The 12,985-nt window shown below is 42.4% G+C and overlaps 1 long non-coding RNA gene across 1 annotated transcript; it reads left to right on the top strand.

Moving 5' to 3' along the window:
• Positions 1-2,339: 2,339 nt before the first annotated feature.
• On the top strand, positions 2,340-9,082 carry LOC307026793. Its single transcript, XR_013804454.1, has 2 exons — positions 2,340-5,117; positions 6,945-9,082. It is a non-coding gene; the product is annotated as an uncharacterized lncRNA (long non-coding RNA).
• The last annotated feature ends 3,903 nt before the right edge of the window (positions 9,083-12,985 follow it).

Genomic DNA, 12,985 nt, shown 5'->3' with positions numbered 1-12,985 from the left:
TCTTTGAACCAGATTAAGGATCTAGATGTGAGAGTTCAGCCATTACAAAATGTACAGTGGTTAATCTGGTTTGTTGTATCCAATCAGTGATCAGCCATCGTTAAGATACGCCTTTATTTAAAACATCTAATCCACGAATTGTGCGTGTGTCATCGTTTACCAAGCCGACTTGCACCTGTTTGAATCGTAATGTCACTTTATTGTTTTGACTTGATATACATGTAAGCCTTAACAAAAAGTGTATCTCGAGCCGGTTCTCTCAAACTTGCCTACCCCACCTTTAAAGGGGGGCGTATGGTATCGTCTCTAAACTGACCGGAGAACAGTGAATTGAAAGGAATTTGAAATTATAGCAGCCATTTTGATATTAGCTCAAATCGATATAATGGTGATGAAACTTGTGATTCAAACAGAGAGTCTACTCGTATTTTTTTTTATATCAGCTTGATATACATGTAAGATTTAAAGGTGGGGTAGGTAATATTTGGAGAAACCAGCTCGAGTGCGCTAGAATTTGAAAATACACAGCCGGAAGAAATCTGCCACTTCCTGACAGAGCCCCTCCTCCAACACACACGAACATGACCAATGAGGGCACGAGATAAGTTTGTGCACAGATGGAAGGCTGACAGGCAGGTAGGCCATCCAGTTACTTTAGCCGGCTCAGATGATTGGTCGTGCTTTTTACAGTACCACGGCTTCCACAGATGAGATTTTTTTAATGGATTTGTTGTCAAAGCACTTCAGATATTCATTGCTTATCGGGATGTTAAGAGCATTCCATGGAATATAACAAGTGTATCTCGAGCCGGTTTCTCAAACTTTACCTACCCCACCTTTAAAGGGGGGCATATGGTATCGTCTCAAACTGACCGGAGAACAGTGTATTGAAAGGAATTTTGAAATTATAGCAGCCATTTTGATATTAGCTCAATCGATATAATGGTGAGGAAACTTGTGATTCAAACAGAGAGTCTACTCGTATGTGCCCTCACTCAAAACAAGACTCACACCTCATTTCACACCAACGCAACTCCGGTTCAAGCTCCGTGCTAGAGCTTTTCAGGTTCAGAACCGGTTCTTCGGTTTAGCTCCGGCTCTTTTCACACTGCCAGAGTCCCGACTGGTGCTGAGTCATCGTTTGCGTCATGACGTAACCGTTTGCGTGCCTGCTTCATAAAGCCAAACCGCGCGGGAAACCCCTCACAGCTGACACACGACAACAACAATGGCCGATTGTGCTCCAGCTTCCTCTGTACCTCTTCAGATGACCAGATTCCCAGTAGGTAGCTGGGTCTCTTCAGTGGACCTCTGCTGCTTGTTAAGTTTCTCCATCGTTGTGTACAAAACTGGATGAAACGCCGGCCTTTTTTGTTGTTGTTCAGGAGTTGATTCCCGCCCCCGCCCCCTGCCACCCGCCTCGAGGTCAGCGTGACGTATGCGGTGCTTTTGCCGGACAATTTTTTAGGTGCTTGAAACAAACCGGATTCCGGAGCTAAGCGGCTGCTCCGCTGCGGTGTGAACAGAAAAACCCGGTGCTTTTCAAGCTCCAGCTCCGAACCGGCCCTGGAACACCGTTGGTGTGAATGAGGGCTCGTGTCAGTAGGTTCAATGCTTTAGGAGTCAAGCTCAGAAAGAGTGATGGATAGTGGAGCTGCTGTTGGTCTTATCCTCTGTTTCTGTGCCACGGCAACTTCAGTACAAACGTCTCAAACCGGACAGAGAAGATGTGACGCAGATGCATGCGGACATGGAAGTTGCCGGTCTTTTAAAGGCTGACGTGAATCACTTTGAGGCACTTTTTCATGGTGGAGAACATGGAGCTTCCTGTTGGTCAAATGTCCCGCTGTTAGGCATCTCTGAGTGTCAGTAAACACAGACGCTTTTCTAAATAACAACAAAGTTTCACAGCAAACCTGGAGGTTTTCTCCTTCATCATTCCTCTCCTTCCTGTTCCCTCTCTCGTATCTATCCATCTCTCTCTCTCTGTTATCCCTTCCTCTCCATCTGTGTCTCCCCTCTCTCTCTCTCATTTTCTCCCCTACATGTGGTTCTGCTCTCCCTCCTCTCCTCTCATCCCTCGCTCACATATGGTTTCTCTCTCTGGATCTGTGTGTGTGTGTGTGTTTGGTGTTACCCAGAGTTCACTGGGGCTCCTCACTAATATATATATATATATATATATATATATATATATATATATGTGTGTGTGTGTGTGTAACAGACAGAGGTAGAGAGACTGTGTGTGTGTGTGTGTGTGTGTGTGTGTGTGTGTGTGTGTGTGTGTGTGTGTGTGTGTGTGTGTGTGTGTGTGTGTGTGTGTGTGTGTGTGTGTGTGTGTGTGTGTGTGTGTGTGTGTGTGTGTGTGTGTGTGTGTGTGTGTGTGTGTGTGTGTGTGTGTGTGTGTGTGTGTGTGTGTGTGTCAGACAGAGTTCAGCAAGGCAGCAGCAGGTTATGCAACAGTTTGAGATGTGGGATTCTTTCTCCTCCTTCTCTTCTTTGCTCTGTGGCATTTTCCGTGTTTGTTTACCTCAATGTTTTTGTGTCCGGTGGAAAAAAAAGAAATTCCCAAAATGGAGCGATACGGTTCATTTCTTAGAAAGCAGAGAAGTGTTATTATGAAGAGCACACAAACATCAGGATTGTGCTGCGACAGGTCTTCACTTAGGAACTTGTGTGTGTGTGAAAACATAGAGAAATAGGTTTTAGAGTATTTAACAATTACTCTAATGGCGCATTTCCACTGCAGCGCGTAGCACGGTTTAAGCGTGCCGTGCCAAACCCGGACAGTTTTTGGTTGCGTTTCCACTAGGGGTAGTTTTGGCTAACGGATGCTTCTTCACAGTTTTTCTGGCCCTCCTTAATCGAGGTTCTTTCCGGGCCAACAACTGGGCTGAGTATGCTAAACTAGTGACGGCAAGGGGGCTACAACTACAACAAGATGAAAATGTTTGACCGTGATTTAATTGTAATACACGTTTCAAAATGATGCCGAAGTAACAACATACTGATACCGGATAGTAAAAACCATGAATTAATGCTTTGACAAGTCTGCAGACAGACGGCAGGCGAAAAACCTTTTTAAAATGCGTGTTTTCTGAATGGAGCTTGGCTATGCTAACGTTATATATGCTCCGACCGTCCACACTCACAACGGCCTACAGACATAAATAAACCAGCGACTGTATTCGCCATGACACAGACAGTATGTGGTTTGGACTTGTTTAACTTCTGTCTAGTTTCTGAACAGATATGAGGAGCTGTGAGCTCTGAGTGCTAGCAGCTAACGGCTAGCTGATGTTGGTTTTCTGTGGTTAGCATTGAAGATGACGTCACGGCTCCGCCTACACTGCGTTACTATAGTTACTGCCCTAGGTACTAAACTGTAATGGAAACGCAACATAAAGTGAGCCTGGTCTACCAAGGCCTAACTATACCGTACTAAGCCGTGCGAGGCCCTGCAGTGGAAACACGCCATAAGTGAATGCTAGGATAATGCTAATGACATACGTAAGGTTAGCAAAAGGTTTTGTCTTTTTTTAGGGGGATAAATCATTATTTAACTGCTTTTTGATCAGGTTCAACCTCTGATTAGTCCACCAGCTTCTCATTTTAATTCAATATACGTTTGTAATGTTGGCTTTAGTGGTGCCATATGTCAGGTATCCTGTCATTTACACCTGACCTTTTACACCTTGGTATTTATGAATAAGTAATCTCTCTGTAAGATAACGTTTCATACATGTTTATGTAATGCATACATCTCTCCATCTTACATATTAACGATCAGCTGGCTCCAGGTTTTATAACCTTGTCAGAAATCTCAAAATGTACCCGTTAAAGATCATTAAATTGTTTATTATCTTATATTAATATCACCTTTGCACCATGGTTTGCTGTGAGATATTTGAGCTAGTAATGAAATCAAAAATTAGCCAACAAATTTGAAGTTTTTAGCTTTTATTTGCAAAGTGAAGAACAACATAATGACAGACACTTTCACTTCCTGACTGGTGACATCATCATAAAAACTAGCCAATCATCAAATCTAACAGCCTTAAAATCTCTCTTACTAACGATGGATTTTGTAACAGTTTAAAATCTCTCTTCACATCCTGTTTCATCTGGAATTGCATCAAATGAAGTAGTGAAAAGTTAGTAGTCAAAGTCAACTTTATTATCAGTATCTCTGATGGTGTTAGACACAGGGAGACAGTCCTATATGTATATATATATATATATATATAGCAGTGACGTAAGGTGAGCTTCATGGCTGGTGAGGCACTGACTCTTTCAGAGTCAGATTTACAAATATTATATTTTGACCTTAATCAAAATATTCGGTTATTTTCAAAAGCTTTTTTAGTTTGATGCTTCGATTCATTTTAAACAGACCGTTCAACAAAAGGATACCCAAGGCGGAGGGAGCGGAATACACGCTTCAACGCGTGTATTTTGGTGTATTCACGGCATTCATTTTTGTATCCTACAGTATTTTGTTTTATAGTTATTTGTTAATGTAACCCAATTTGTGTTCTTTGAAATGTAAAAGGATATTGCATTGTGTTTTTTTACTTTCGTAGCAGTTGTATGTCTCTTTATGGACATGCTTTTATTTTGAAGGAGAGGTAGCGCTGTTGACAGGAAGTTGTTGTTGCTATGGAAACAACGCGACGAAGATTAACGGAGAAAAGTCATATCTACATATAAAGACGGAGAAAGTAAACGATAACGTTTATGGTGAAGTGTTAGTACCCCCCGAAGAGGCACAAGCGCTTACGTTAATATTGGAGATTTCAATAAATTCAATTTGAAAAAAAAAACGGGGAAAAAACTAACACAACGAATATCCGAATAACGAAATTGAAACCCGAATAGTACTCCAAGGAACGAATATTCGGATATTTGGGTACAGTGTGCACTAGTACTAGTGTGTGTGTGTGTGTGTGTTGTTGTTTATATTCTCAATGCTCAACATGAATCTCTCTCTCTCTCTCTCTCTAGTTGCTGGAGCTGTTCACTCAGTGGGACTGGAGCTCCTACCTGGCTGACTACGGGAAACCCAGCTGTAAATACCTGAGAGTGAATCCACACACTGCTCTGACCCTGCTGGAGAAGTGAGACACACACACACACACACACACACACACACACACACACACACACACACACACACACACACACACACACACACACACACACACACACACACACACACACACACACACACACACACACACACACACACACACACACACACACACACACACACACACACACACACACACACACACACACCCCCCCCCCCCCCCCCCCAACTGACCTACTGCTTCACTCACAAATACATCTACTGGTTCACTCACGGCCCGTCCACACAGCGGCGTGCGTTGAAGCTTGCCGGCGGGCGTGTCTGAAACTCGACCAACAACCAATCACATGAATCTCCCGCCCCTGACACACAAGCAGCAGTTTGATTGGCTAGAGCTTGTACTGGCATATGATTCGATTGGCTGACGCTTCTGCCGAGGCTTCAAAAGTTGAACATTGCTCAACTTTTGCAGCGAACCACGCCAGCAAAGTTCCGCGTCGCTTCCCACAATGCAGTTCGGCGAAAAGTGACGTCACTCCATTCAAAGTGGATGGTGAAGCTTTCAACGCATGCCGCTGTGTGGACGGGCCGTCACACACACATCTACGGCTTCACTCACAGATACATCTACTGCTTCTCACACACACACCTACTGCTTCACACACACACACATCTACTGTTTACATCTGTCCTTCTGTTCCTCAATACCTTCTTTTAATCCATTAGAAAGGGTTTAGTCAGTTAATCAGATTATTAATTCATCATCATTTTCAATTGCCAACAAATCTCTCTTGTTTGTAATCTAAATATAACTGGAATTTGAATATTTGCTCACTTTTAAAGCCATCGCACACATTTTATAGAATCTAAGGGGCAATGTTAACTTACAATAATGACACATTTTATTATTAAAGCTATTTGTAGTCATATCTACAGTATAGGTTAAACATCACAACAGATAAACACAACATTAGTTCAAAGTCAAGGTGAGGTTTAATTTAGGATTGTAATATATACACATATTGGGCGCAGTCACTTATATTGCAGATAAAAAATGCTCAACCTTCATTTCAACCGAAAAAGGATTTGTCGATACTGATAATCATCTTTATTTGAGTTTGAGTTCTCCATCCGTCTTTCCTCCAATCAACTGCTCTCTGCTTCCTATCTGTCCTCTCCATCATGTTGTGGCAGGTTACTTAAGCCGTGAGTATCATATTGTGTGTGTGTGTGTGTGTGTGTGTGTGTGTGTGTGTGTGTGTGTGTGTGTGTGTGTGTGTGTGTGTGTGTGTGTGTGTGTGTGTGTGTGTGTGTGTGTGTGTGTGTGTGTGTGTGTGTGTGTGTGTGTGTGTGTGTGTGTGATTAAGGCATGTGTACAGATACCCAGATACTAAAGCGTGTACATACAAGAAAGCGAGGGATTAACCCAGGTTAACACACGCACATCCTTATTACACATGCAACATAGACTCTTGTCCTGATGATACCGATGTTATCACTTCAACAACACCCACATCAGGGTCTGAGATAGTGACACACACACACACACACACACACACACACACACACACACACACACACACACACACACACACACACACACACACACACACACACACACACACACACACACACACACACACACACACACACACACACACACACACACACACAGTCTTATGACAGACAGGTGACAGTAGCAGGGTGTGTGTCTCTACTGAGCATGCTCGTACGATTTAGCACTTGTGTGTGTGTTTGCATATTGGTCTACTTACAGCATCCAGTGTTAAATACTTAAACGCACCATTCTTTGTTTGTTATTCTCTTTCATTTCTCTTTTCTTCTCCGTCTCCAGGATGAGGGAGACGAGCAGGAAGAACAACGTCTTCGCTCAGTTCAGGAAGACGGACCGAGACCGACAGAAACTCATCGACACCATAATCAAACAGCTGCGTAACCTCATCGCCCAGCAACAGGCCTGAAGCGAGCCGTCTGATTGGCCCGCAGGCCTGAAGCCCCCGTCCTGATTGGCTGTTTTCAACCATCCTGCCTTCATCGTTCTGTTTTCGCAAGCGTCTGCTGATCCATGCACCTTAACTTCGCCAAACTCCACTGAACAAACGACTTCGTGGCGGTTCATTGAACACGCCTCTTCCTGGATAACAGACACAACTTCTGGGGATACAATAAGTATTTTCACAGCTGGTGTTTCACTTCATCAGCCCCTAACTTAGCCATGTTATAGGTTACTTACTGCCCTTAATCCAAACTGAGTAGTCTATTGATTGGAGACGAGTAAGGAAAGACGTCTTCAGTTATCTTATTACCAAATTACTTATCATATTAGATCTTGTTCCCACAAAAGTCAACGTTAAAGTGGCATATGTTGTTGAAACGATGTGGTTATTGAAACTAGCGATAAAAGTAGTTATTAAAACTCTCAATCTACTTGTTGCATTTGACATATTTCTAGGTGTGCAGCTTGGTAGCCTTTCTTTTTGGAAGAAGTCCCATTTCCAGAGGTTTTTTCTTTTTACCACAAGCTTCCAATTCCTAAAATGTAAGCAGTGTGTCCTCCCCCTCTTTATATTCTCCTTTCATGTCTTCCACGTTGCTCTTTTCTCACTGTGGCACAACATATTGAATGTACATCAGAGAGGAAGCAGCCAGAAAAGCACTGAGATCAAGATGAGGTCTGTAAAAAAAAACTAGAATGTTCCTTCAGTGTTGTCTAATAAAGGGGGATATTAACGCAACATGGCAACCCTTTCCCCTCGATATATACAACCTGCAAACACTTGAATGGGCGACAATGCTCAGACCTGGCAACCTTGTTCCCTCTTCTTCACGATTGTAAACAAAGTGGGGGTTTAAAAGAGGGGATGTTGTCCAAACATGGCAACCCATTCCTCAGCTTCCAGTCAAACTTGATCAGGTGTTGCCAGAGCGTTTTTTCTACTCTAAATGTATAACTGGGTCTTAAAGAGAAGTTCGCCCCCCAAAATTGACAAATAAACTAATGTTGTATAGGAACCATTGTACTTGTAACGCCAAGCACACACACACACACACACACATTTATGTCTTCTGTAAAACAAGCAGTGTGTGTGTGTGTGTAGGTTTGTTTAGTTGGAGCTCAGCACATATTACATTAGATTATTTTTATTAACTTATATGGGTCTTTTTGTTGCTTGTTTTCCCTTCAACTTGGGTGCAATAACAGCATTGGAAACTACAGGTGTGTGTGTGTGTGTGTGTGTGTGTGTGTGTGTGTGTGTGTGTGTGTGTGTGTGTGTGTGTGTGTGTGTGTGTGTGTGTGTGTGTGTGTGTGTGTGTGTGTGTGTGTGTGTGTGTGTGTGTGTGTGTGTGTGTGTGTGTGTGTGTGTGTGTGTGTGTGTGTGTGTGTGTGTGTGTGTGTGTGTGTGTGTGTTCGCGCGCGCTTTATAAAGGGATTCAAACGTACAGTGTGTGTGTGTCAGATGGGAATTTAAGTCTTCCTCTTCCTTACAATATGTTGCCATGTTTGATTTACTGAGCGACCACGCGTCATGTGTGTTTGAGTTCACGTGTGTGTGTGTGTTTTCCATCCATCCTACGCTGTGTATCACTTCTAGGTGTTAGAAAGGGAACGGGCCGTCGTTATTGAATGTGCCTTTGCTGTATTTTGGGTTATTTTCCTGCCAATGAAGCGCCAACACTGTGGCGTTTGGAGTCTGGACGCTTTCTGCGATATCAATTAAGTATTCGTTGTCTCATTTGATCCTTTACGGTTTGCAGAATGTCCATTCAAACTCACTTCCTCGTTGTATTAGTACATGACCTTTGCTCTTTGTCCAGACTCCTCTCGCTGCAGGCGTTGCCGTTTACTTTGTTTTGTATTTTGTAAAAAGCAGAACTCTTTGCTGAGACAGAAGCACTGTATACGCTGTTGTATTAAAACCACTTATGAATGAAACTTAAGTCAAATACTAATAAAACGGCAACACATATGAATACTTTGTCCAGACTATTATTTCATGTTTAAACCACTTGTATAGCAGAGGCTCGTGTTAGCATTAGCTTGGAGGCTCGTGTTAGCATTAGCTTGGAGACTTGTACGTGGTTTCTAAGTTGAAAACATTCACTTCAGACATTTAATGGAATAACATTTATTGTGTGTATTATAAGAAAGTGACTTAATTTGATTTGCCTATGTGTCAAGGAAGCCATTTTAACTTTTAAATCCCCTACTGTCACTATAAAACGAGATGTACCAAATGTGACATTTATACGCTGGTTTAATTGTTTCAATGGTTCACTTATGCTAAGCTAAGCTAATTGCTATTTGTACTTGAGTGCATGTACTTACCTTCAACCAATGAGAGCGAGTGGATCATCGCCAAGTTGCTTCTCCAGCAGGTAAATCACATCATTGTCATACCAATAATCCAAATGTCTCTTTCTCTCTCGTTAACCCTGCCTGACGCTCGACTTGGTGACCCTTGACCTCTCTGACAGCAGAGATGTCTGTGGGGAAGGACGGTGTGTGTGTGTGTGTGTGTGTGTGTGTGTGTGTGTGTGTGTGTGTGTGTGTGTGTGTGTGTGTGTGTGTGTGTGTGTGTGTGTGTGTGTGTGTGTGTGTGTGTGTGTGTGTGTGTGTGTGTGTGTGTGTGTGTGCACTGGAGGGTAGCGACTCGAATCAGAAGCAACACAAACTCTGCATGCTCCAGGGTTCCTCTGCTGTGTGTGTGTGTTCCCAGCTGTCTTTAGAGGAGCGGTGGTGCGTGCAATGATTAGGGCTGCCTCACACAAAGCTCACTCTCTCTTTCCTTTTCTCTGGGTTTTTTTTAAACGTTTTTTCTGAGCTTTTTGTACTTGCTCTCCTGTTCTACATATTCTCTTTATTTATCGCAAAATGTTCATGCTCTGATTATTCAAACTTATCAGAAAGCTTTCTTATAATTATGTTCCTCGTCCAAATACGACATCGTACAGTGTGTCGAAAATGTGTAAAAACGAAATGTGGACATACTACTTATACTGTCTTTTTTTCAATATTTTCGACATCTTAAAAAATCGTATAGTATGTTGAACATGTGCTGAAAATCTATACAGTGAAGTGAAACATGTTTGCTCAACTTAGCAAAGTCCGAAACATTAAAAAATATATAAGCTCTTAAAGTTACAGTGAAGGAAACTGGAGGACATTCTTTGGCAGTAAAATAAATCAAAGTTCATGGCGATGTTCTCCACTTTAATGCTTAGTGTGTAAATTAGCAGATATTTTAGATTAAATTATAGGTGACACACACACACACTTGGAGTATTACAAGATGTGTTAAAGTGTGTTATCTCTATTATTACTCTGACAGCGGTGTGTCTCAAATCATTGGGGTCTGGCAAGTGTGAGAAGAAGCAGATCTTTCTCACACACACACACACACTCATTCAGACTCGAATAAAACCATCTCCACGTTTCCTCGGCTGTCTTTTGTCTTTTTAAGAAGTGCCAAACACAAGGAGAGCCTGGAAAAAGCCTCCGTATATGGAAATGGATTTATGGGTCTGTGTATAAAACACTTTTAAAATATGCTTCCAGGACAGAGAAGAGTCGATGAATTATCTCCACTAATGAGGATCGGGACATGTGAAGAAGACTCTTTAAAACTCTTCACCTTCTGTAAATGACATTGGGTTTAAAGTCGGGCCTGGGTGCGAACAACACATGGTGTCAATGCATATTCTGAACACTGCATTTACACAGTTACTGTCGTGATTTACTGCACACACTTCAACCATACTTGTCAACCCTCCCGATTTTCGCGGGAGACTCCCGATTTCATTGCCCTCTCCCGGTTTCCTCCCGGGGTCATATTTCTCCCGCATTTCTCCCGATTTCTGACAAAATCAGATTTACACACGACTGTTTCCACTCGGACTTTAATACAGCTACACCATTGTTTGGTTTCCATGGTAACAGCTCTCTTTAGTAGCGTGCGCAACTCAAAGTCTGAGAGGGTGAGGCAGATATTCACAGAAAACAGAACAAGAATCGACAACTACTCTACTCTCTGCTCACTCCTTTCCTGAGACTGAGTTATTGGTGCATTGGTATTCAACACGTAGACACCACGTTCTTTTAGGTCGTGTTTAAAAATAGTTAACAAGGTTTTTTAGCACATTTATATTAATAGCAACATGTTTTAGATTTCCAGAAAATACTTTCTTCCAGTTGGACCAAACAACTACTTGCCTTCTCAAAAAAGTACCTAAATCTATTTCTAGTATTTATGAACTAAATACAGAACGTTATTAAAGTGGTTTCAAGCCACTGCTTTCTGGTCTCATGTGAAAGGTCGTCTAAGGTCGTTGCAGGTGAGGAGAGATATACACACACACACACACACACACACACACACACACCACTTCAGGGAACATTACATTGACTTACATGCATTTCCTGACTTATTCTAACCATAACCAAGTCTTCACCCTAAAATTAATGATTCCCCTTATGGGGACCTCCATTATGTCCCCATAAGGGAGCATTGAGAGGATGAGCAGATTTTTTGAGTAGCGGTAAGTGTGAGAGGCTGTGTGTGTGTGTGTGTGTGTGTGTGTGTGTGTGTGTGTGTGTGTGTGTGTGTGTGTGTGTGTGTGTGTGTGTGTGTGTGTGTGTGTGTGTGTGTGTGTGTGTGTGTGTGTGTGTGTGTGTGTGTGTGTGTGTGTGTGTGTGTGTGTGTGTGTGTGTGTGTGTGGCTCAGATTGATAGTGTCTTCTCTCAGATAAGGAGGAGACGGACAGCTAAATACAGAAACAGGAAGTCAGTAAATATAACATCCAAGAATAACTTCCTCCAAATACATGTGAAGGAAGAGCGGGCAAACACAGGTGAAAGAGGAGAGGAGGAAACCAAATGTCCTTCCTTGTTTCCTTTCCTCCTTTATGTCCTTGTTGTTGATATAAGAAGCAATTATAAACTGCACTTCCTTAGTATTTATTTCGGACTTTAGCAGCCCTTTAAGATCTTAAATCTTTCTCTTAATTATGCTAATTTCAAAAGGGCTGACTAGTGGTTTCAAAAATATACATGTTTATTTTCATAAATATGTTGTTTTTAAAGTCACAATATTTGCTCATCTGCTGAGAAAAAACATAAGAACACACACACACACACACACACACACACACACACACATACACACACACACACACACACACACCTGTACATGTAGCTGAAGCCTTCAACACCAACATCACTTCCTGGTTGTGGTCTGGTTTGCATATCACCCGGCTCCTGTGTGTGTGAGATAAATAACTCACTCAATCTGATATCAGTGTGTAGAGCTCTCTTCAAACAGAGAGAGAGTGAGCGGCTGATACAGAGTGAGATAAAGCAGTCAAATATGTGCTGTGTGTGTGTGTGTGTGTGTGTGTGTGTGTGTGTGTGTGTGTGTGTGTGTGTGTGTGTGTGTGTGTGTGTGTGTGTGTGTGTGTGTGTGTGTGTGTGTGTGTGTGTGTGTGTGTGTGTGTGTGTGTGTGTGTGTGTGTGTGTGTGTGTGTGTGTGTGTGTGCTTTGAAGTATGGTGAGTTTACATATACCATACCTAACATAACAATAGTGATATTTTTCAAAGCTTCATTGTACTCTTCTTAATTTATGTTTCCTTACATGAAGGAATCTTATGTGTGTGTATTCACTTAAACTGTGTGTGCATGACGACGTTGCTGCATCACACACACACACACACACACACACACACACACACACACACACACACACACACACACACACACACACAGGTCTAATGAAGACGGATGAGACAGCACACACACTTCTCCATGGCTCCTGGTTATTGATGTGCCTGAGGGGTCAGAGGCTAGAGAAACACCAGCTGTGTGTGTGTGTGTGTGTGT

Source organism: Notothenia rossii (genome assembly GCF_949606895.1).
Source record: "Notothenia rossii genome assembly, contig: scaffold_642, whole genome shotgun sequence".
Lineage (NCBI taxonomy): Eukaryota > Metazoa > Chordata > Actinopteri > Perciformes > Nototheniidae > Notothenia > Notothenia rossii.
Note: the sequence above shows the minus strand (reverse complement) of the source record. Positions and strands in the feature narration are given on the sequence as shown.